The following is a 23,217-nucleotide window of genomic DNA, read 5'->3' on the forward strand; positions in this document are numbered from 1 at the left end:
TTCTCGTCAGAAACTAAGCAAACTAGGAGACAATAAAGTGACATCTTTAAAATACTGGGAGGCACTGAGGAGTGGCAAGACATGGAGTCGGAAGACCCTGAGCTCACTTCCTCCCACAGGCACATCAAAATTACAACTATTTACAGAGCAACTATCAATGAATGACCTGAAGACTAGCATAAAATATGTTCTACAACTAAAGATATAAAGAAAGAACCCCAGTGAGATGGGTGGGAAGGGGCGAGATGTGCTATTGTCAAGACCCACATGTCCGGGTAGGTGACCCCAAAACAGGAGAATAATCACAGCTGCAAAGGTGCTCCTCAAGGAGCAAGAAGTCCAAGCCCCACATCAGGCTGCTCAGTCTGGGGATCCTACACCAGGAGACAAGCCCCCAGAACATCTGGCTTTGAAAGCCAACAGGGCTTGCATTTGACAGAGCCAGAAGGCCATAGGAAACATAGACTCAGTTGTAAAGGGGGCATACAAAATCTCACTTGATGACCCAGGAAGAAGCAGTAATTTGAAACAAGCCAAGATCATACCCTTTGGCTGAACTTGGAGAGCCTCCCAGAGATGAAGGAGGCAACTGGGACTCACTCTGGGGACACAGATGCTGGCAGCAGCCATTTTTGAGAGCTCATTCTACCACAGGGACATTGGTGCTGGTAAGCACCATTTTGGAGCCCTCCCTCTTTGGTGTAGCCCTGCAGACCATCTGGTTGGCCCCTGTCCTAGGAAAATCCCAGGCCAAGCAGCCAGCATCATGGGGACATAGTCCCTTCCATCAACAGGCTCACAGCAGCTGTAGACCCCCCTGAGCACCGCAGTTGCTCCAGGCCCTGGCCTTATCCTCTGGTACTGACAGCCTCAGCATTAGGCAGGGCCTGGCAATCAGCTGGGCCAGAGGTCAGCCACACTTACCAGTGCACCCACAGTAGTCAGCCCTGCCACAACAGAAGGGCCCACATAGCCTACATAGGGGGCACCCCAAAAGCATATAGCTCCGGGGAACAGAGAGGATCAGGCAAAATGAGGTGACAGAGGAATATTTTCAAAACAAACAAAATGAAACACCAGAAGAAGAGCTAAACAAAATGGAGGTAAGCAAACTACCAAAATAATGACCATAAAGACACTCAGTGAACTCAGGAGAAGAATGGAAAACATGGTGAGAAGATTAACAAGAAGTTAGAAAATATAAAGAAGAATGAAACAGTTGAAGAATACAATAACTGAAATTTTAAAAAACACTAGAAAAAAATCAACAGTACAATAGTTGATACTGAGAAACAGATCAGTGAACTGGAAGACAGAGTAGTTGAAATCACTCAAGTTGAACAGAAAAAAGAATTTTTGAAAATAAGAACAGTTTAAGAGGCTTCTGGAACATCAGGAGTATGAACGTTCACATGGGGGTTCTGGAAGAAGAAGAGAAAGAAAGGAGCAGAGAATGTATTGGAAGATATAATAACTGAAAACTTTCCTAACCTGGGAAAGGAAACAGACAAGAGGTCTAGAAAGCACACAAAGTCCTAAACAAAAATCAACCCAAAGAGGTCCAAAGGTACATCATAATTAAAATGTCAAAAATTAAAGATAAAGAGAGAATATTAAGGCACCAAGGGAAAAGCAGTAAGTTCCATAAGAGAGAAACCCATAAAACTCAGCTGACATTTCAGCAGAACCTCTGCAGGCCAGAAGACAGTGGCTGAATACATTTAAAGTGATGAAAGGAAAAACCCACAACCAAGAAAATTCTACCTGGCAAGACTATTTAGATTTAAAGGAGAGATAAAGAGTTTTACACACAAGCAAAGACTAAAAGAGTTTAGTACCATTAAACTGGCTTTATAAGAAATGTTAAATGAATTTCTTTAGGCAAAGAAAATGTCACAACTATAAATATGAAAATTACAAAAGAAAAAATCTCATTGGTAAAAGCAAATATACAGTAAAGATAGTAGACCAGCCACTTGTAAAGCTCGTAGGAATGTTAAAAAACAAAAGTATTAAAATCATCTATTTCCACAATAAGTAGTTAAGGGGTATGCAAAACAGAAAGAAGTAAAATATGATGTCAAAAACATTAAACATGGGGTGGAGGAATAAAAATGCAGGGTTGTTAAGATGTGTTTGAATTTAGGAGATTATCGGTTTAATATCATGGTAACCACAAGACAAAAATCTATAATAAATACACATACAAAAGAGAGAAAAGAGTCCAAACATAACCCAAAAGATAGTCAGCAAGTCACAAGGGAAGAAGGCAAAAGAAGAAAGGAAAAAAAGCACCACCAAAAAAACTGAAACAATTAACAAAATGGCAATAAGCACATACTTATCATTTATTACTTTAAATGTAAGTGGAGTAAATGCTCCAATCAAAAAACACAGTGGCTGAATGGATATAAAAACAAGATGCATATGTATGCTGCCTACAAGAGACTCACTTCAGACCTAAAGACACACAGAGAATTAAAGTGAGGGGGTGGAAAAAGGTATTCCATGCAAATGGAAACAAAAAGAAAAGTAGAGTAGCAATACTTATATCTGACAATAGAGATTTTAAAACACAAGGTCTGTAACAAGAGACAAAGTTAGAATTACAGAATGATCTAGGGATCAATCAAACAAGAAGCTTTAAAAACTGTAAATATATATGCACCCAACATAGTAGCACCTAAATACGTAAAGCAAATGTTAACAGACATAAAGGGAGAATCTGACCATAACACAAAAAGAGCAGGAGACTTTAACACCCCACTTAAAACAACGGACAGATCATTGAAACAAAAAATCAGTAAAGATACACTGTCCTTAAATGACACTTTAGACCAGATAGAATTTATATTTTTATATACATATATATACATTTATATATATATATATACACATATATGTGTATATATATATATGTATATATATATGTATATATAAAACATTCCATCAAAAAGCAACAGAATACAGATTCTTTTCAAATGCACATGGAAGATTCTCTAAGACAGATCATATGCTAGGCCACAAAACAAGTCAGTAAATTTAAGATCGAAATCATATCAAGCATCTTTTCTGACCACAATGCTATGAGACTAGAAATCAATTACAAGGGGAAAAAAAATGCAAAAAACACAAAACATGGAGGCTAAACAATATGCTACTAAACAACCAATGGGTTACTGAATGGATCAAAGAGGAAATCAAAAAATACTTGGAGACAAATGAAATGAAAACACAGTGATTTAAAATCTATGGGATGCAGCAAAAGCAGTTCTAAGAAGGAAATTTATAGTGAAACAAGCCTACTTAAGGAAAAAAAAATCTCTAATAAGCAACATAAGCATACACCAAAGTAACTAGAAAAAGAACAACAGCAACAAAAAACCCCAAAGTTAGTAAAAGAAAAGAAATCCTAAAGATCAGAGCAGAAATAAATGAAATAGAGACTAAAAAACGATGCAAAAGATCAATGAAACTAAGAGCTGGTTCTCTGAAAGGATTAACAAAATTGATAAACCTTTAGCCAAACATGTCACACAAAAAAGAAAGAACACTCAAGTAAATAAAATCAGAATTGAAAAAGGAGAAGTTACAATCAACACCATATAAATACAAAGGATCATAAGAGATTATTACAAACAAGTATATGCCCATAAAATGAGCAATCTAGAAGAAATGAACAAATTCCTAGAAATATACAATCTTCCAAGTATGAATCAGGAAGAAATAGAAAATAACAGACCAATTATCAGTAATAAAATTGAAACAGTAATGAAAAAACACCCCCAGCAAACCAAAGTCCAGGAGCAGACAGCTTCACAGGTGAACTTTACCAAACATTTAAATAACAGGTAATACCTATCCGTCTCAAAATATTCCAGAAAACTACAGAGGAAGGAATGCTTCTGAATTCATTCTATGAAGCCAAAGACACCACAAAAAAAGAAAATTTCAGGCCAACATCACTGATGAACATAGATGCAAGATCCTCAACAAAATATTAGCAACTGGATTCAATCACTCATTAAAAGGATAATATATCATTGTGATGTGGGATTTCTCCCAGGGACGCAAGGATGGTTCAATATCCGCAAATCAATCAATGTGATAAACCACATTAACAAACTGAAGAATAAAAATCATATAATCATCTCAAAAGATGCAGAACAAAGCTTTTGACAAAATTAAACATCCATCTATGATATAATCTCTCAAAAAAGTGGGTATAGAGGGAACGTACCTCAACATAATAAAGGCCATATATGACAATGCCACAGGTAACATCATACTCAATGGTGAAAAGCTGAAAGCATTTTCTCTAAGATCAGAAACAAAACAAGGATGCTCCCCTCATCATTTTTATTCAATGCAATATTGGAAGTCCTAGCCACAACAATCAGAGAAGAAAAAGAAATAAAAGGAATTCAAGTTGGAAAGGAAAAATTAAAAGTCACTGATCTCAGGCTATAGGACACCTGGATGCTCAGAGCCTGAGGCTGATGCCACCAGGACCACGAGGGGGTGGGGGGGGGCAGAGCTCTGCTCCTGTCTTCCAATAAAGCTGTTCGTATAATTAAAAAGAAAGAAAAACAGTCACTGTTTTCAATGACATAATTCTATATAGAGAAAATCCTAAATACACCAAAAAACTACTAGAACTCATCAATGAATTCAGTAAAGTTGCAGGATAGAAAATTAATATACAGAAATCTATTGCATTTCTATACACTATCAATCAATTATCAGAAAGAGAAATTAGGAAACAACCCATTTACAATAGCATCAAAATGAACAAAATACCTAAGAATAACTCTAACTAAGGGGGTAATAAGACCTGTACTCAGAAAAATATAAGACACTGATGAAAGAAACTGAGATAACACAAACATATGGAAAGATATACTTTGATCATGGATTGGAAGAATATGTTAAAATGGCCATACTAGCCAAGGCAATCTACAGATTCAATGCAATCCCTATGACAATACCAATGTTATTTTTCACAGAAATAGTTTGTATGGAAACACAGAAGATCCTGAATAACCAAAACAATCTTAAGAAAGAAGAACAAAGCTCGAGATATCACAATCCCTGATTTCAAACTATACTACAAAGCTATAGTAATCAAAAGAATATGCTCCTGGCTCAAAAACAGACACATAGATCAATGGAACAGAATAGATGGCTCAGAAATGAATCCATACTTATACGGTCAATTAATCTACAACAAAGGATACAAGAATATACAGTCGGGAATAGACAGCCTCTTCAATATATGGTGCTGGGAAAACTGGATAGCTACATGCAAAAGAACAAAGTTGGACTACTTGCTCACACCATATACAGTAATAAACTCAAAAGAGTTAAAGACTTAAATGTAAGACCTGAAACCATAAAAGTCCTGGAAGAAAACATAGACAGTACGCTTTCTGACACTGGTCTTAGCAATTTTTTCTGGATCTGTCTCCCCCCGCAAGGGAAACAAAAGCAAAAGTAAAAAAATGGACTACATCAAACTAAAAAGCTTTGCACGTTGAAGGAAACTATCTACAAAATGAAAAGGCAGCATACTAAATGGGAGAAGATCTTTTCAAATATATATCTGTTAAGGGAGTAATATCAAAATATATAAAGAAATCACATAACATCATATAACTCAACATGAGAAAGCAAATAACCTGATTAAAAATTGGGCAGAGGACCAGGAATGGACATTTTTCCAAAGAAGACATACTGATGGTCAGCAGGCACATGAAAAGATGCTCAACATCTCTAATCATCACAGAGATTCAAGTCAATCCAAAATGAGATATCACCTCACACCTGTCAGAATGGCTATTATCAAAAAGACAACAAATAACAATTGTTGGCGAGGATGTGGACAAAAGGGAGCCTTCCTGCACTGTTGGTGGGAATGTAAATTGGGACAGTTACTATGGAAAGCAATATGCAGATTCCACAAACAAAAATATAACTACCATTTGATCCAGCAATTCCACTCCGAGGTATTTATCCAAAGAAAAGAAAAACACAATTTCCAAAAGGATATATACACCCGTATGTTCATTGCAGCATTATTTACAATAGCCAAGATATAAAAAAGCAACCTAAGTGCCCATCAATAGATGAATGGATAAAGTAGATACAGTATATATATGTGTGTGTATGTGTGTGTGTGTGTGTGTATATATATATATATATATATATATATATATGTAATGGAATATTACTCAGCCAAAAAACAAAAACAAAAACAAAACTAAATCTTGCCACTTGCGACAACATGGATGGACCTAGAGAGTATTAACTCTAAGCAAAAGAAGTGAGACAGAGAAAGACAAATACCATATGATCTCACTTAAATGTGGAATATAAAACACAGAACAAACAAATAAACATAACAAAACAGAAACACAGTCATAGATAAAGAGAACATGAGAACAAACAGGTGGTTGCTAGAGGGGAGTGGTTGGCCGGAAAAGAGACATAGGTGAGGGAGATTAAGAAATACAAATTTCCAGTTAGAAAATACATGAGTCAAGGGTATGAAATATACAGTATGGGGAATACAGTCAATAACAATGTAATATCTTTGTATGGTGACAGATGGTAACTAGACTTATGGTAGTGATCATTTTGTAATGTACAGAAGTATTGAATCACTATGTTGTGTACCAGGAAACCAACATAGTGTTGTAGGCCAATTATACATCAAAAACAAACAAACTCATAGAAAAAGAGATCAGATTTGTGGTTACTAGAGGTGGGGGAAGGGGGAGAAGAATTGGATGAAGGTGGTCAAAAAGTAGAAACTTCCAGTTATAAAATAAAGCAGCACTAGAGATGTAATGTACAACATGATTAATTAACACTGCTGTATGTTACACATAAAAATTGTTAAGGGAGGGCTTCCCTGGTGGCACAGTGGTTGAGAGTCTGCATGCCGATGCAGGGGACACGGGTTTGAGCCCTGGTCTGGGAAGATCCCACGTGCCGCGGAGCGACTGGGCCCGTGAGCCACAATTGCTGAGCCTGCGCGTCTGGAGCCTGTGCTCCGCAACAAGAGAGGCTGCGATAGTGAGAGGCCCGCGCACCGCGATGAAAAGTGGCCCCCGCTTGCCGCAACTGGAGAAAGCCCTCGCACAGAAACGAAGACCCAACACAGCCATAAATAAATAAATAAATAAATAATTAAAAAAAAAAATTGTTAAGGGAGCAAATCCTAAGAAGTCTGATCATCAGGAAAAAAGAATTTTTTTATTTTATTTTGTATCTATATGAGACGATGTATACTAACTAAACTTACTGTGGTATTCATTTCATGATGTATGTAAGTCAAATCATTATGCTGTATACCTTAAACTTACTCAGTGCTGTATTCCAATTAGATCTCAATAAAACTGGAGGAAAAATAACAAAATAAAATACGCAAAGGGGAGAAAAAAAATCTATAAACCTAGAACTCCATACCCAATTAAAAATAACTTTTATAAATAAAGGCAAATAACGACTTTTCAAACACAAGAAGCTAGAATTTATTGCCATAAGACTGCTCTACAAGAAATATTTTTTTAAAGTTCTTCAGATAGAAGAAAACTAATAACTGATTAAAATTTGCATGTATACAAAGGAATAAAGATTATCAGAAATGATAATAGTTTTTAGTTACTATTAGGCATGATTTTTCTTATTACTTTTCAAAAAGATAATGACAATATGTTGTGGGGTTTATAATATATGTAGAGATAAAATACTGCAGCATATATCGGTCAATGGAACAGAACAGTCTAGAAATTAACTCACATATACAATATATACAGTCAATTGATTTCTCACAAGTGTTTCAACACAATTCAATGAGGAATAGAAACTCTTCAACAAAAGGTGGTAGAATAAAATAACTTTGACCCCTACTCCATATCATACATGAAAACTGAATCACAGATATAAATATAAATGCTCAAACTATAAAGCTTCTGGAATATTTTCATGATCATGAGATAGGTGAAGATTTCCTACATAGAATAAAAAAATTCCTAATTGTTAAAGAAAAAATAATAAATTAGACTTCCTGGAAAGTATAACTTCTGGTCAGTGAAAAACACTGCATAAGAAAATGAAAATGCAAGTTTTACAGATGTTAAAATAATTGCTATTTATAGAAAGCTTTATCTAGAATATCTAGTAATCTTCTATTAAGTAAGTAATAAAAAGTTAAACCAATTAAATATGGGCTAAGACTTAGACCTTTCACAAAAGAGGGGAAACTATCCTTTATTTAATGATAAGCCCTATGGTAAAGCCATGGAAAATGTCTTTGGAGTTAAACATTGGCTTGTTATTTTCATTTCTCTACCTTTATTTTTAGTATGACATTTTATTTTTCAAGTAATAGTCTATGACCACTAAACACCACCCGCCTTCACACACACACAGAAACATGAACAACTGGAAGCCTAGAGAGTTCAAATAAGCTATTTTGAACATCTTGCCTTGTATTGTATATGTGTGTGTGTACATATGTGTACTTTTTAATTTCACTCCCTACTGATCAAAGGTTTTAAAGTAACTGTCAGTCATATATTTATTTAACAATTATTTATTAAGCAAACTTTATATGTAAAAGTATAGGGAGATTCATACCTTCTCATTATTATAGGAGTGAACACATTAACTGAAGAAGATAGACATATTGACTAAAAATTGCATGTGTTATTAAATTTTTTTATTTTCTAAATTTGGGTTTTGGGCAAAAAAGTAGGATATATATCAACTTTCTATTAGCTATTTGACTGTGAAACTCCAGTTTTTCTTCCTTCCTTTCTCCTTCTCCTCCTCCTATTTGTTTTTCTTATTCAAAATAGAAGCAAAAATCTCACTACTATTTAGGGTTTATAAACAAGTATATGGTAGCACATTTTTTCTTCATTGATCAAGAAAACTATATAATGGTCAATGAAATTCAGATATATGAATTTTTGGATTTATCAAACTAATTTCCCCAAATGTAGTAGAGAAATTAAACCAGTTCAGAGAAACTGGACTTTCCTCTCTGGGTCTTAGGAGAAACTTTATCAAATAAATATGATCTTCTAATGCTAGATAAGAAGAAAGAGGAGAAAAGAGGATGACAAGGAAGGGGGAAAAGAAGAAGAAAATACTTTGGGAAAACAACAAGTAATGGACATGAGCTGGAAGTATAAAGTTTGTGAGACCTGGTCACAGACTGGAGCTGTGGGAGTTGGCATTGAATCATGTCAGTAAGACATCCCAAGACTCAAACTTTCTCTTAGATCTCTTTCACAGTAGGGAAAGACAGAGATTACATGTTTTACTATTAGATAAGAAATACTGTTTCTATCCTCTTTCCTTCCCTGTCTCCCTCCATTCCTCCTTCTCTCTTTCTCTCTGTCTCTTGTGATAATGAATAATTCATTCTATTAGGTAAATGAGAACAGGCTGACTACTGAAAAAATGCCTCCTGCCCAGAGGTCATTATGCAACAGTAATACATAACACAATCCAAAAAGAAAGCAGGACACTATGAAATCACAGACACAAAAATCACTGGGTGAAATAGGACTTGAGATATTTTCCATATTCCATAGTCCAAAGTAGTTAATAAAATTGTAGACAGAAAGAATGATGTATATGGCTATCTAGGGATGTAAAAGCACATAACTGAGTATACAGTATGATATAATTCTTAATATGTTACATTTAAATGTATACACTTGTATATTTATATATTCATACATGCATCTAAATGTCATTTCAACTGACAATTTGAAGTTACTGAAGTTTTGTGTATTTAGCGTTTAATATTCATGTATTTATTAAATTGTAATAATTTATTAAGATTAATGTATGTATTTACTGTTGGACTGATACATCAAATTATTAAAGTGAAAATTTTGTGAATTTTTAAATACTGAGATACATGCATAGAGATTTTTATGTCCAAACCTAATGTAACTTGACAGATTTCAAGTGATATTATTTGATACTAGTGATTTTTTGACAGGGTGTTATTACCAACATGGAGGTATTTACAACTTTCTCCCAAGATTTACTGTAAACTTAGCAGTTTACAAGATATATTCTAAATTACCATATACTAGGTGATTTTTCTTTTTAGTTATTCCATGAAGTAATTGACTTCTGTTCCATGTTTTACCATTTACAACACTTTAGTCTTAAAGTGTTTAGTCTAAGAGTCTTTGGTCTTAAAACTACTTATCTGTCTATATTTTTTGAATCAAAAATAATAACGGTGATTTCAATGACAAGGGAAGAGCTTGTGGGGGAAAATGTACTGAAGCCCCATGACACGCTGCTCTCAATTTAAATTAAAAATAGTCACATTCTCTAATTAAATAAGATCATTTCATTATAAGAAGATTCTGGCTTCTGAAATTAGAAGTTTATGTCACATTTTCCTTAGTGAATGAATTGTTTCTATGATAGTTTAATTCTGCATTGCTTGCTATTAAAATCTTTAGTTCACATTTTTATGAGGCTCCCTCAGGGACCTAATTGTTCTGTGTACCTTTGAAGGAAAACAGTTACTTCCTAATGAGGACATGCAGTGTGGAGACAAAAACACATTTAATGTTATAGTTCTTAAGAGCATGAGCTTTGAGGCTAGGCATACCTGTACAAACTCCCTTCTTCACTTTCACTGGTTGTTTCTATTGCACAAGTCCTTTTTCCCCACAGGCACACATAAATCATAAAAACCTCTCCTTCCTAAATATTCATTGCTTATTTGAAGCTCATGTCATCCAACAACACAGTGAATCCTTTCTCTCAGGCTGACTGCTGTTATCTACCAACACTATACCACAGCTCTTTCCTCTTTGAAGATCTCAGTTTCTGGCTTATTAACTTCCTCCTTACCCCAACTCTAGTCTAGAAATTTAAATATTCATATGTATAAAATATGCTAATCCAGATATCTCATTTATTTTCTCTCTTTATCGGCAATATTTTCAATTCCACCTCAATCAATTCTTACCATAGTCATAATCTGAATTAGCCATCACTTCCTCTCAAATATTCCAGTCTCTGAGACACTAAATTTTTCCAGATAACTTGTCCAAGCACCTCAATGCCAAAAGTCTTTGACCCCATCAAAAGCTACCTTCCATGACCATTCCCACCCTTGTCACCAGCTACTAGCCCCAATGGGCTTTCTCCTTTTCTAGATGTGTTTCTATGACTTATCCTTATGATCACTTCTCTTTAAATGCACTCAATTAATTGTCTCAGTCTCCTTTTAGTTTATACTCTTGATGAACTACCAATTGTGTATGCTATCTTGTATATGCCTATTTTATTTTTCTACCAGAGAATATGAAAACTGTTGTAGAAGAAATTGCACAACTGATTTCACTGATTTAAATGACTGATTTCTAAATTTAAATTTACACCAAGACTGAGCAGCTAATCCACTATTATATTTCTCTAATAGACTTATTTCCCCAGTCTTTAACAACAGGGTTCAGCAAACTACAGCAAGTGGGCCCAATTATACCACTGCCAGTTTTTGTAAATGAAGTTTTTTGGAACACAGATACACCAATTCATTTTATTGTCTATGATCACTTTTGCCCTAAAATGACAAAGTTGAGAAGTTGTAACAGAGATTGCATGGCCCACAAAGCTAAAACTATTTACCATCTGGTTTTTAACAGAAAAAGTTTGACCATCACTGCTAATTGCAATTTCATACCTTTTCTTTGCTCCTGAAGCCTCCTAGGTACCCTCCAGCACATTCTCCAATTTCACTGGGAAAATCTAACACGTGTTAGTTTCCTCATCTCACCATCACAAACTTAATTCCATTTTCCTCTATTTTCATTTTCTTCATTCTAGATTAAAAGCAGGAAGTACACTTCTTTCAACAAAAGGTTTACCATACATTTTGTGATCTTAATTCCATCCTCAAAATATTGAGGATGGAATACTGCTCCTTTAAATATTCCTTCTTCAAAATATTGCTCTTTAATTATTCCTTCTTCAAAATATTGCTCTTTAATTATTCCTTCTTTTTCCTTGCATCACTTCTTCTCCTTTGGATCTTGGTTATTGGAAACATGAATAAAGTTAAAAGGATAAAGAGAAGATTTTTGTTTGTTTCCTAGGCACAGGACTAATCTTAGGAAAAATTTACCAGGTTCTATACCTGTGCTTTTCCTTGTAAGCTTCCAAGTCCCCATTGATTTTACTGTATCATAAACCTAAAGGGGATTGATTGATACATGACACCAGAGTAATCCATGATCTAGTTATTCTTCTCCTTTAATAGTTCAGTTTCTCAGTGAAATTGATCTCAGGTAGACTCAAAAGAAAGAAGGCTGATTGAATTAGTTCATATGACTATGGAAGCCCAACAATCTCCCAATTCAGAAACATTTTATTTGAAAAGGAATGTTTGTTATTCAAAGGAATTTCTAGCTAGTGGAATTTTTGGAATAGAACAAGAGAAATAACATTCTAGGCAATCTAAAATCAGAATTTTTTTGTTGTTGTTTGCTACAGGAGGGGTATCACAGAGGGCTTTACAAAAACATGATTATAAACACTGTTTCACAACAAAGTGTGTTTTTTTAAACTATTACAACATCAACAACAACAACAGGAGTAGCATCGATGACTAACATTTACTGTTAGGCACTGTGCGAGTGCTTTATCAATAACCCAGGAGATAGGCATTCTCAATAAGCCCATTTTACCCATGAAGAAAACAAGGGTCAGCGAGGCGACTTATCCAAGATCACTCAGTAGCTAGTAGTACAAATCAAGGCAGGCTGGCTCTTGGTTCCCTATATTTATCTCTGCACTATATTGACTCCTGCATTTCTTGTGAACCCACCCAAACCTCAAAACAACAATGCCACCTAGAAGGTGATTTCAGGACATCATCAGTACCCAAAAACAGACAGAGGAGCCAAAGGGCTGTGGAGGAAATACACTAGAGTTATAATAGTAATAGCTAACACTAACTGATCCCTTTACATAAATGTATCATCTAACATTCACAACAAACTCTATGGGGTACTTGGCTGTATCACTTTCTCAAGAGCCACATTTTACTGGTTGACTCATACTCTTAGAACTTAAGGTAATGAATATTGAAACTGAAATCTACTGATTCCATCAATCTATCAATCTATCTATCTACCACACTACCTACCTACCTATCTATCTTTGACCTTCAATGGACTATACTGCATCTATTTTGCAACACTCTTTTCTTTATAGCCACATAAAATAGGCCATCCAAGGCAGGAAATAACAAGTAATGTGATAGGAAAGGGGCATCTGAGAAAATGTGCTGATCCGAGGGAGGTGAGGGCTGTTGTTACAGAGAATTACAAGATGCCACTCTGGAGGGCTTTGAAGAGTAGAAGGCATGGTTAAATTCGTTATCTTCTTTATGCCACATGACAACCCCCAGGAATGTACTATTATTGTCATTTGGGGAGATTAAATGACTCATTAAGCTAACAGTCCATAGTGGTAAAAAATTTAACACAGTTCTAACTCCAAATCCTGATAGTTTAATATCCGAAGTGATCTCAAAAAAGGAGAAAGTGGGTAAAAACATCTTACTATGTACCAGACACGAGGAGATTTTTATTTCAAGAAGGACAAAACAGACACACCTGGTCTCACAATTATAATCTGTTTTGTTGGTAAAAGTAGGTTTGAAGTTGAATGTCTGTGTCCTTTTATACTCATATATTAAATGATAGTGGTTACATCTTACGGAAAACCCCGAACGAACTTTTTGGCCAACCCAATATATGGCGAGAAATCACTGGGGCAAGGTTTGGCTTGGCTGAGCACTACCTCACTTCCCCTGGATATTCTCCCAAGAAGTGGAGTGAGAGTAGAATCTTAATTACTGAGAAGAGGCTGATTACGGTCTTGGTAATGATCTTTTTGAGTCTGAAAGGAAAAGGACAGCCAGCCAGGCTGTTCCCCTGTTAGCAATACTTACTTCCAGGCAGTCTGTATTTGGGAGCCTTTTATATGCTCTCTCTCTCACATGTGAACTCACCTATTATGTATCTATTTAGTTAGTTTACAGGTCAGTTATTTTCGTGTGTGTGATTGGACTTTGAGATTTGTCCAGCATTCATTGAACATATATGTACTGCATGTTTACTTCTTGACAGGCATTATATTAGACTCTGGGAAGCAAAACAGATAATGTATGTGCTCCCCAGGGGCTTCTAGTCTGGTGAGGGTGAGAGAACATTTTTTAAATAAAATGAATATATAATATGTGAAGTAGCTGTATGATCATTAAGACAAAGGAAGATAAGGGGATAGAGAATTATGGGGCAGAGTTTGTTCATATAGACCGATCAGGGGAACCTCTCAGTTAAAGGACAGGTATAAAATTATGGAAAGTTTGGGCTGAGGTTGGCTTTTAATAATACGTACAAAATTATGTACAATAATATTCTTAAAATAAATAAACTATAGGAGTAAAAAGAATGAAACAGACACTCAGAGAAATGCAAGAGATAAGAAACAAGGCATCACTGAGAAGAATAATATGATAATAAACTTAGTTCTTCACATGCAAATTTCTGGTTTCAATCCCTCATGGGGTTTAGTTGTGTTTCCTGACCATGCATTATTCCATTGTTGAACCCTTTGTGATTAAGCTGGCTGTTGACTACTTGCAGCCAAATGTTACATGAATATACAACTGCATTCACAGAGTGAAACAGAGTTTTCAATTTCACTTCATGGAAGACTCACATTTTCAGGCTACTTCATGGAGACATACGGGGAAAAGAACGAGTGAAAGACCTTTTCCGTAATTCAGATCTTCTCCTCTCTTCTAGTCCTTCGGTAAACTTGTACTGTACCTAAGTCTTGGATTCTTCCTTCCCTGAGGATGTTCTCTCCACCAACCACCCCCCCACCAACACGCACACATGCACACACAGAAGGTTTTCTGGGCTCTCATTCAAGTGGACATCTTGTGGGACTGAAGCACGAGTCTCTCAGACATTTTTAGAAACTTCTCAATCATAAGATGACCATGATTTTTTTAAAAATGAAACAAAGACATTTTTAATAAAAGGTTAAACTTAAATTTCCTACTTTTATTATATCCTGAGAGAACCTGGGTGCAATTAAATAAAGTTAGGAAAGAGCTCCAGTGCAATAAAATGAAATAGGATGTCTCCGCCTGAAAAAAAAAAAAGGATTGCACTGCCATCTTTCTCTAGACTTGGTTTCTTGAGTTTTGGTCCCTCAACTAAACATCAGCAGGAAAATAAATTTGGGAAACTAATTAAACACTATCATTTAACATATGAGTATAAAACAACACAGGCATTCAACTTCAAACCTACTTTCACCAGCAAAACAGATCATAATTGTGAGACCAAGTATGTGTTTTTTCCCTCTTGAAATAAAAAATTTCCTCGTGTCTGGTACATAGTAAGACATCTGTCATTGTTATCATTCCTATCATCATCATCTTCATCAACCTCATCATCATCTTCAGTATGTATTAGCTGAGGATAAGACTTTAAGACTGAGTAGTAAATGACCAAAGAGAAAAAAATTTTCAGGAAGTATATGAGATAAGTAAATGGATGGAATTCCAACTGAATGCAATTTTCCAAGGAATCTCTGAAAGTGAAATACCAGAAATTTACTGTGCTTATTAACACCATGGAAGAGGCCCAAGAAGCTGCATAATTTAAGCTTTATGTAACTCCAGTTTAAGTTGTATTTTCATTTTACTCACTTGATAATGGTTTTATAATATGCTTTTGGTGGGGATGAGGTAGATAGTCCATGACAACCTTTCCTGAATAAGTAAATATTTTAAGATATACAGTAGCTTTAGAAGATTCAAGTACTGGTTCAGAAACATATTAGTTTTTTATTTTGTATCCTCTTAAAGCTCTTGAGCCTCATCAGCAATAGTGGAATGATTATGATAAAATCTGCATTTGGGGCCGCTGTGAATCTTAAATGAGATGAGGTGTGTGGAATAGAGGGTGCCTAGTATGTAGTGATTGATCAGTAGACATAAGATGCTTTCCCTTAAGCCTTAGTCAGATTTCAGTCATCATAACTAGGCTCCTAGTAAAACTTGAGGATAAATTTAATGAGATCAGATTCTTATAAACGGTAAGTAAAATTGTAAAGTCCTATTAAGTGTAAAGCAGTATTCTTATTCTTATCATATTAAACCTTGTTAAATTCAATAAGGTGTTAATCATAGTGTTAATATGCACAGTGTGTTTCTGATGCTTTACTTTCAGAGACTGTTCAACAGGGAATCACAATCATTTGGAATACTTTCCTTTTAATTAACTCATATGTTGCTTGAAAACATTTGCTTCTCTTTAGACATTACTGTTAATTCCTGACACTGTTGTCTAAGCTAATACCATTTTTTACAAGTTCTCAGAGCAATCCCTCTTCTCTCTTCTTCTTTTCCTGGTTATCCTTTTATGCTTTTATCTCTATTTTAGATTATGACAGGAATGTTCCCAGAATAGTACTAGGCATTTATAAGTTCTTATAAATTTACATGAGGTTCAAAAATCTTCTGACAGGTATACTGAGAAATACACTAGTTAGAAGCACAGAATATTGGATCTAGAATAAAATTTAGATATACATTAAGTCTACTTTATCTATTTAACATTAATTAAAATGATTCCTAATAGCTTTATGTTGGAAACAGTCTGGCATAATGGACATATCTGCATATCAAACTCCAGCTCTACTATCTCTGCTGTGTAAACCTGGGCCAGTTACTTAACCACTTCTAAGCTTCATTTTCCTCAGTATCAAAATACTAATAAAAATATAATCACCATAGTGTTGGTGTAAGGATTAAATGAGGTCATATATAAAGGTAGCTGACATATCAAACAAGAGGCAAAATTCATTAATGACAGTATATATTATTTAGCTAGTATTACAAAGCACTTTCACATATATCATGTCACATACGATAATCTTGCTATCTGATAGAAAGGATAGCATAAATCTCATTTTATAGGTAAAATCTCTTGTTAGTAAGTAATGAGGCCAGGGCAGGAACTAGAATCCACATTGCCTACCTTCTAATTCTTTTTGTACTTTAAGTATTCAGTCAAATGTGTTTTGACTCACTTGCCTGACACAGCAGCATATTCTGCAGATATTGAGACAGCTCATCTAGGACAAGTTTTTTCCTTATTTTTTAAGCCAAATGCTCATGACTATTCCTTTTATTTGGCCTTTCAATGTCTCCGAAAGAGTTTCTCTTAGCCCAGAGGCTGGCACAAAGGCAAGAGTTAAGGTTGACTAAGTAAGCCCTTTCACATGTCCCTATTACTTATTTAAACCAAGATATTGGAGTAGCTTTCAAAATATTTTGAAAAAAAAATCATTTGAAGCTAATTATTAATAAAAAAAGAGAATTATGATGGAATTAATCCAGCAACAAACATTTAATAAGGATATATATTAATATTTTTCTAAACAGTACGTTCATTAGGAAAACAAGTTTAATTTGTTGAAGGCATCATGAAATCAATATAACAATTTCTCTGACCAAACCTTTATGGATGGTATAATTTTAGACTATATTTATTATAAATACTCTTGTAAAAAACTTTCAGCCAAATTTCCAATTACATTTCAAAACAGGACTCTATCCATAGTTAATGCAATTTTGGCTATGCCATGTTTTCAGGTAACTCTGAAACAGGAAAGCACAAGACATTTTTCAGCAGAGTTCGTTTTCATGAGACTGCATAACATCTTTGCTGACCAAACAGGTTCCAATAATTTGTGCCTGCAAGGTTTTTTTAATGTCTTCCCCGTACTGTATCACTATGTAGCTGAGAAAATGTTTTTCTGTATGAAAAGTGGTACAAATCCTACTCTCAGTTATACATACACTGAATACCCAGTACATAAGCACATACTACATTTCATGTTTAAGTTAATAAGAAATCAAATATTGATAATCTCCAGGGAAACTCAAGACACTATTCATACCGGACACTCAACTGTAGTTACAGTAGATAGTCATCCATTTGTAAACATCAAAGAGTTCACATCTCAAAGCAGCATACATTTATTGTTACGTAAAGAGTAAGTTAAGACTTGATACATGGTGGGTAAATTAAAAGGCAGTGCCAGGGGGCTTCCCTGGTGGCGCAGTGGTTGAGAATCTGCCTGCCAATGCAGGGGACACAGGTTCGAGCCCTGGTCTGGGAAGATCCCACATGCCGCGGAGCAACTAGGCCCGTGAGCCACAATTACTGAGCCTGCGCATCTGGAGCCTGTGCTCCCCAACGGGAGAGGCCGCAACAGTGAGAGGCCCGCGCACCGTGATGAAGAGTGGCCCCCGCTTGCCACAACTGGAGAAAGCCCTCGCACAGAAACAAAGACCCAACACAGCCATAAATTAATTAATTAATTAATTAAAAAAAAAAAAAAAAGGCAGTGCCAAAATTCATATTGTTAAAAAGAAACTTGAGGGGAATTCCCTGGCAGTCCAGTGGTTAGGACTCTGTACTTTCACTGCCAAGGGCCTGGGTTCAATCCCTGGTCTTGGTCTCCTGGTTGGGGAACTAAGATCCCACAAGCCACGCAGCGCAGCCAAAAAAAAAAAAAAAAAAAAAGAAAAGAGAAGAAAAGAAACTAACTATGAATAGAAAGATACTTGAGCACAGCTAATTTCCCTAATCTCCCTTAAATATAATTGAAATGCCAATACTATTATTAAAAGTATTTATGCATATCATAAAATTTGTGTTATCACTAGAAATATTGAAAAGTGGTCTCTCAAAATATGTCAAAATTAACATGTCACTGTGCTTGACATAGGTAAGATTGTAGGGGAGGCCAAGATAATGCTGTGTGTGTGTGTGTGTGTATGTGTGTGTGTGTGTGTGTGTAGTTTAATATAAATTGTTTCATATATTGTTATACAAAAATAAATATGTATTTATTTATTATAAATCCATGTAATGCATGTATTTTATCAATGATATATGCTTATCTATTAATTTATGTACAAATATACATCATCTAAATAATGTGAAGATGCAACATGAATGATACATGTTATATGAGTGATGCATGAATAACATGCTCAATTGAAAAGTATAAACTATCCATGTATACACAAAGTTGTATAATAAAATAATGAACGGTAAACACTGGAGGTGATTCAAATAGAACTGTCCAATCTAACTTGGAACTATATAACAGAAAAATAAACAAATGATAGAGAGATAGATAGATAGATAGAGAGAGAGAGAGAGATGGATAGAGAGGAAGAAAGAAAGATAGATAAAGCTCCTAGAAGGATACCAACCAAACTCGTAGTAAAGAGAAAGATATTTGGGAAAAACTAAAACGGAATAAGGGCCAGATGTGAATTAAATTACAATAATTACAGAATTTTTCTAAGGAATACTAACCAAAAAGATGCCATATCCTGTAGCTTGAAGGATTAATTCCACTGAACGTGTAAGAAAGAAAATTTAATATAAAACCTTCAAGCTTATAGAGGATAACGTAAAATTTTCCAAAAGTGTTTTATGAAGCCAGAATTAACCTGGCTTAAACATTTTAGAGTTAAAAAACAAGTGACCTTCTAATTTTATTTGTGAATTCATATTTTTTAAAGCCAACATATAATTATTAGCAAAATATGCCTACTACATAGCACTATCTGTATGGCAAACTGTGATTTGAATTTTGAAAAAGATAATAGTAGGAAATAGAGGTCACAGAAATGAAAGTAAACAGTCTAAGGAGACATATAATCATCGAAAAATTGACTATGGCAGATCGTTTCTGAAAATAAAGAAAATTCTGATTGTGAATTTGAAATCTTTTAGAGGGTGTTATGTACAACAACTTTTGTTGGCAATGTTTTGAGTAAATGAAAATAAAATCTGTATTTCTTGCTCGGACTCTCATAGGAAGAAGAGAAAAGAGCAGCCACAGAAGTTAAGAATACTGCTTAGGAGCCAGAAAACAATGAAATATACTGGAGTATGGACCAACTTCTGAGTGGAAATAAAACATGGAATTTTTTTCCTCAAATACTCATGATAAAGGTGGTAAATCTTGAAAAAGTGAGGGAGGCTATATTGTCTATTATGTGAAGAGGAGCCATATAAAAAAAGATATCAAAGGATGGTTCAGCAATATGAAAAATTCTATTAATGTAACGTTCCATGTTAATAAGGTAAATTCAAAAATACATGATCTGAAAAGTCTTAATTTATTTCAGAGTAATTATTTAAAATCAAAACCTCTCAGTGAAACACAGCATTCCATTTAAATATGTTCACTATCATCACTGCAATTCATAACTATGGGTTTTATACAATATAATAAATCATGAAGAGGAAATAAGACCTATAATTTAAAAAACAAAATGGCAAAAACATTTATGATTTGAAGATGACATGACTATCTACTTGAAACCTGGGGAGAATCCACTGAAAACAATTATGCTATCTAACATGAAAGTAAAATGGGTAGTTACAAAACAAATATATGAAAAGTATAGTTTCCCTATATATCTAAATTATCCTGAAAAAAATGCAACAGAAAGCAAGACCTAATTCATAAAAACAATAATTGTAATGAACAATATCATAAAAATGAACAAGTAGCTAGAATCACCAATATAAAGGAAGCTACACAAATTTTTTTAGAGACACAAAATAGGACCTGATTGACTCCCTAACAGGAAACCTAAAATTAGTAAGATGTTAATTCTATGCAAATTAATATAATATATAAATAAATACAATTCTAATATAATAATAAGTACTTATTTTATGAAACTTTAAAATAGTTTTATATTCAGCAGGAAGAATAAAACTTTGAATAATTTTTTACAAAAAAGTGAAATCAAAAGAAACTTGTTCCCCAATGTACTAAAATATGACACAGATATAGTAATTACAATGTTATAGTTCTGGCATAGAGACTAGTAGGGCAAGCAATGGAAAAGAATTGTGAGCCAGAAAGTTATAGACATATATATGAAATTTTTCTTGATATTTAGATTTCAAATCAGCAGGGAGAGAAAAGGATTTTTTAGTAAATCATATTGTGATAACATAATCATTTGGGAAAATAAAATGAACAGCACACTTTCTGTTCTAGAACGGCTTCAGACTATGTTCATTTCATTGAAATACCAGCTTTCAACATTTCTAATCTAGATTAGGCTGATTACGATCATATGACCCCTACAGAGGTCAAAATTCTGACAGTTGTCAAATGTGTAGTACATTAGTCTCTACTAGGTTACTTACGCTATTTTACAACTGAAAATATTAAAGGGAAGAAATCTGATACTTTCTTTTTTAACTTTTTGAGGAAAAGTGACACTTTCCACTGAATATATCTCATTATCAGTTTACAAAGGGTTTAGTTCCATTCATTCATTTCCTTAATTAAATATTTTGCTGAATGCCTAACATGTATGAGTCACTATTTTCATTTCTATGATTTTATTTTGACTTGTTTTGTTCTCTTGACACATATACTATTACTTGAGAAATTAGAAAATATATCAGCAAACAAGGACCTCTGCTATGTGAAGAAGGTGGTGGAGCTCAAGCGAACCTGGGCTATCAAACTTCAGAGACCACTCTGCAATATATCCTCTCATAAACAACATAATCAAGACATATTACAGCAGGATCAAGCACTGCAAAACACTGCAAAATTCTTATTCCTTAAAGAAACAAACATCCATTCTGGATGTTCACAAAGAAATAGAAATGGTTGAGTGCAGTTGAGGAGACACTGGATTTCAGGTACCTGTGTCAATGAGAATCCCCAAAGCAGATGGCAAATAGTTAATTATAAGAGAATAAGAAGCACAGAAGAGAGAATGGAAAAAAAAAATATGGACATTTGGGAGTACTTACTGAGTAGAAGATAACAGAAACATTAGGAATAGCTACTTCCTTGTTTATTTCAACTTCTGCCACAAATTCTTTTAAATCAGTGGGTCAGCACTTTCAAAATTTCCTTTCCTTCTTTATTCAACTTACTGATATCATATTACAAAAATTTGAAATATCAATGCTAATTCTTAGGAATTATTTTTTCTTTAATTCATAATATAAGTATTAAATAAATCAAGTATCAATATTTATATTTTTTTAATTTTTTTTTTTTAGTGGTTTGAGAGATGGAAATTTAAAAAATATATATTTATTTATTTTTGGCTGCATTGGATTTTCATTGCTGCGTGCAGGCTTTCTCTAGTTGCAGCGAGCAGGGGCTACTCTTCATTGCGGGGCACAGGCTCCTCATTGCGGTGGTTTATCTTGTTGCGGAGCACGGGCTGTAGGCACGCGGGCTTAGTAGTTGTGGCTCGCGGGCTCTAGAGCGCAGGCTCAGTAGTTATGGTGCATGGGCTTAGTTGCTCCATGGCATGTGGGATCTTCCTGGACCAGGGATTGAACCCGTGTCCCCTGCATTGGCAGGATGATTCTTAACCACTGCGCCACCAGGGAAGTCCATCAATATTTATATTTTAATCCCAATTTATTTCATTTCTGCCCTAAACATTTCCAAGTAATACAACCACGGATGTTAACCTATTTAATTCTCATTTATAATGAATACATATGTAGTATTAGGAAGTTACTTCAAGGAATATTTATATAACTAAAAAAATTCCAAAAAAGTGTTTGTCTACATATAATGAGACAGCAATTTAAAAACAACAACAATAAAAGAGTATTTTTTATGGCTCCTATTACCTAAAGACCGTATTACCTAAGCTGTCTTAATGCTCTTGACAAGGTATCTGTATACCCCCAAGAGCTATGGAAATCTCTCAAGGCCCCAGTCTTTGGTTCTTTATCTTATTATGCTTTCCTATTTCTGTGTTTTCCCTCTTGGTTTGGATACTGCAATAATCTAATCCCATCTTATGAGAATCTATGCTAAAATTTCTATCTAGCTTTTGAGATCAAGAGAAGTAATATCCATTGTAGTTCAGCAAATCTGGGAATAGTTCCACTATACCCTCAAAGCAATCCCTGATCTCTAGGGACCCAGTGTGACCCTATGCTTTTGTTGTATTTCAGAATGATATTGCAAAACTTAGGCTCCCAGTGCCTGAGCCCTGTTCACTAGCTGTGCCTTATTTGATTACAGACTGTATAGATGGCAGGA

At 34.6% G+C, this 23,217-nt stretch overlaps 1 pseudogene; it reads right to left on the bottom strand.

The window, feature by feature from the left end:
* Positions 1-1,373: 1,373 nt before the first annotated feature.
* Positions 1,374-23,217, bottom strand: part of LOC114235860 (protein zyg-11 homolog A-like) — a 51,748-nt pseudogene continuing 29,904 nt past the window's right edge.

Source organism: Balaenoptera acutorostrata, chromosome 6, assembly GCF_949987535.1.
Source record: "Balaenoptera acutorostrata chromosome 6, mBalAcu1.1, whole genome shotgun sequence".
NCBI classification, from domain to species: Eukaryota; Metazoa; Chordata; class Mammalia; order Artiodactyla; family Balaenopteridae; genus Balaenoptera; species Balaenoptera acutorostrata.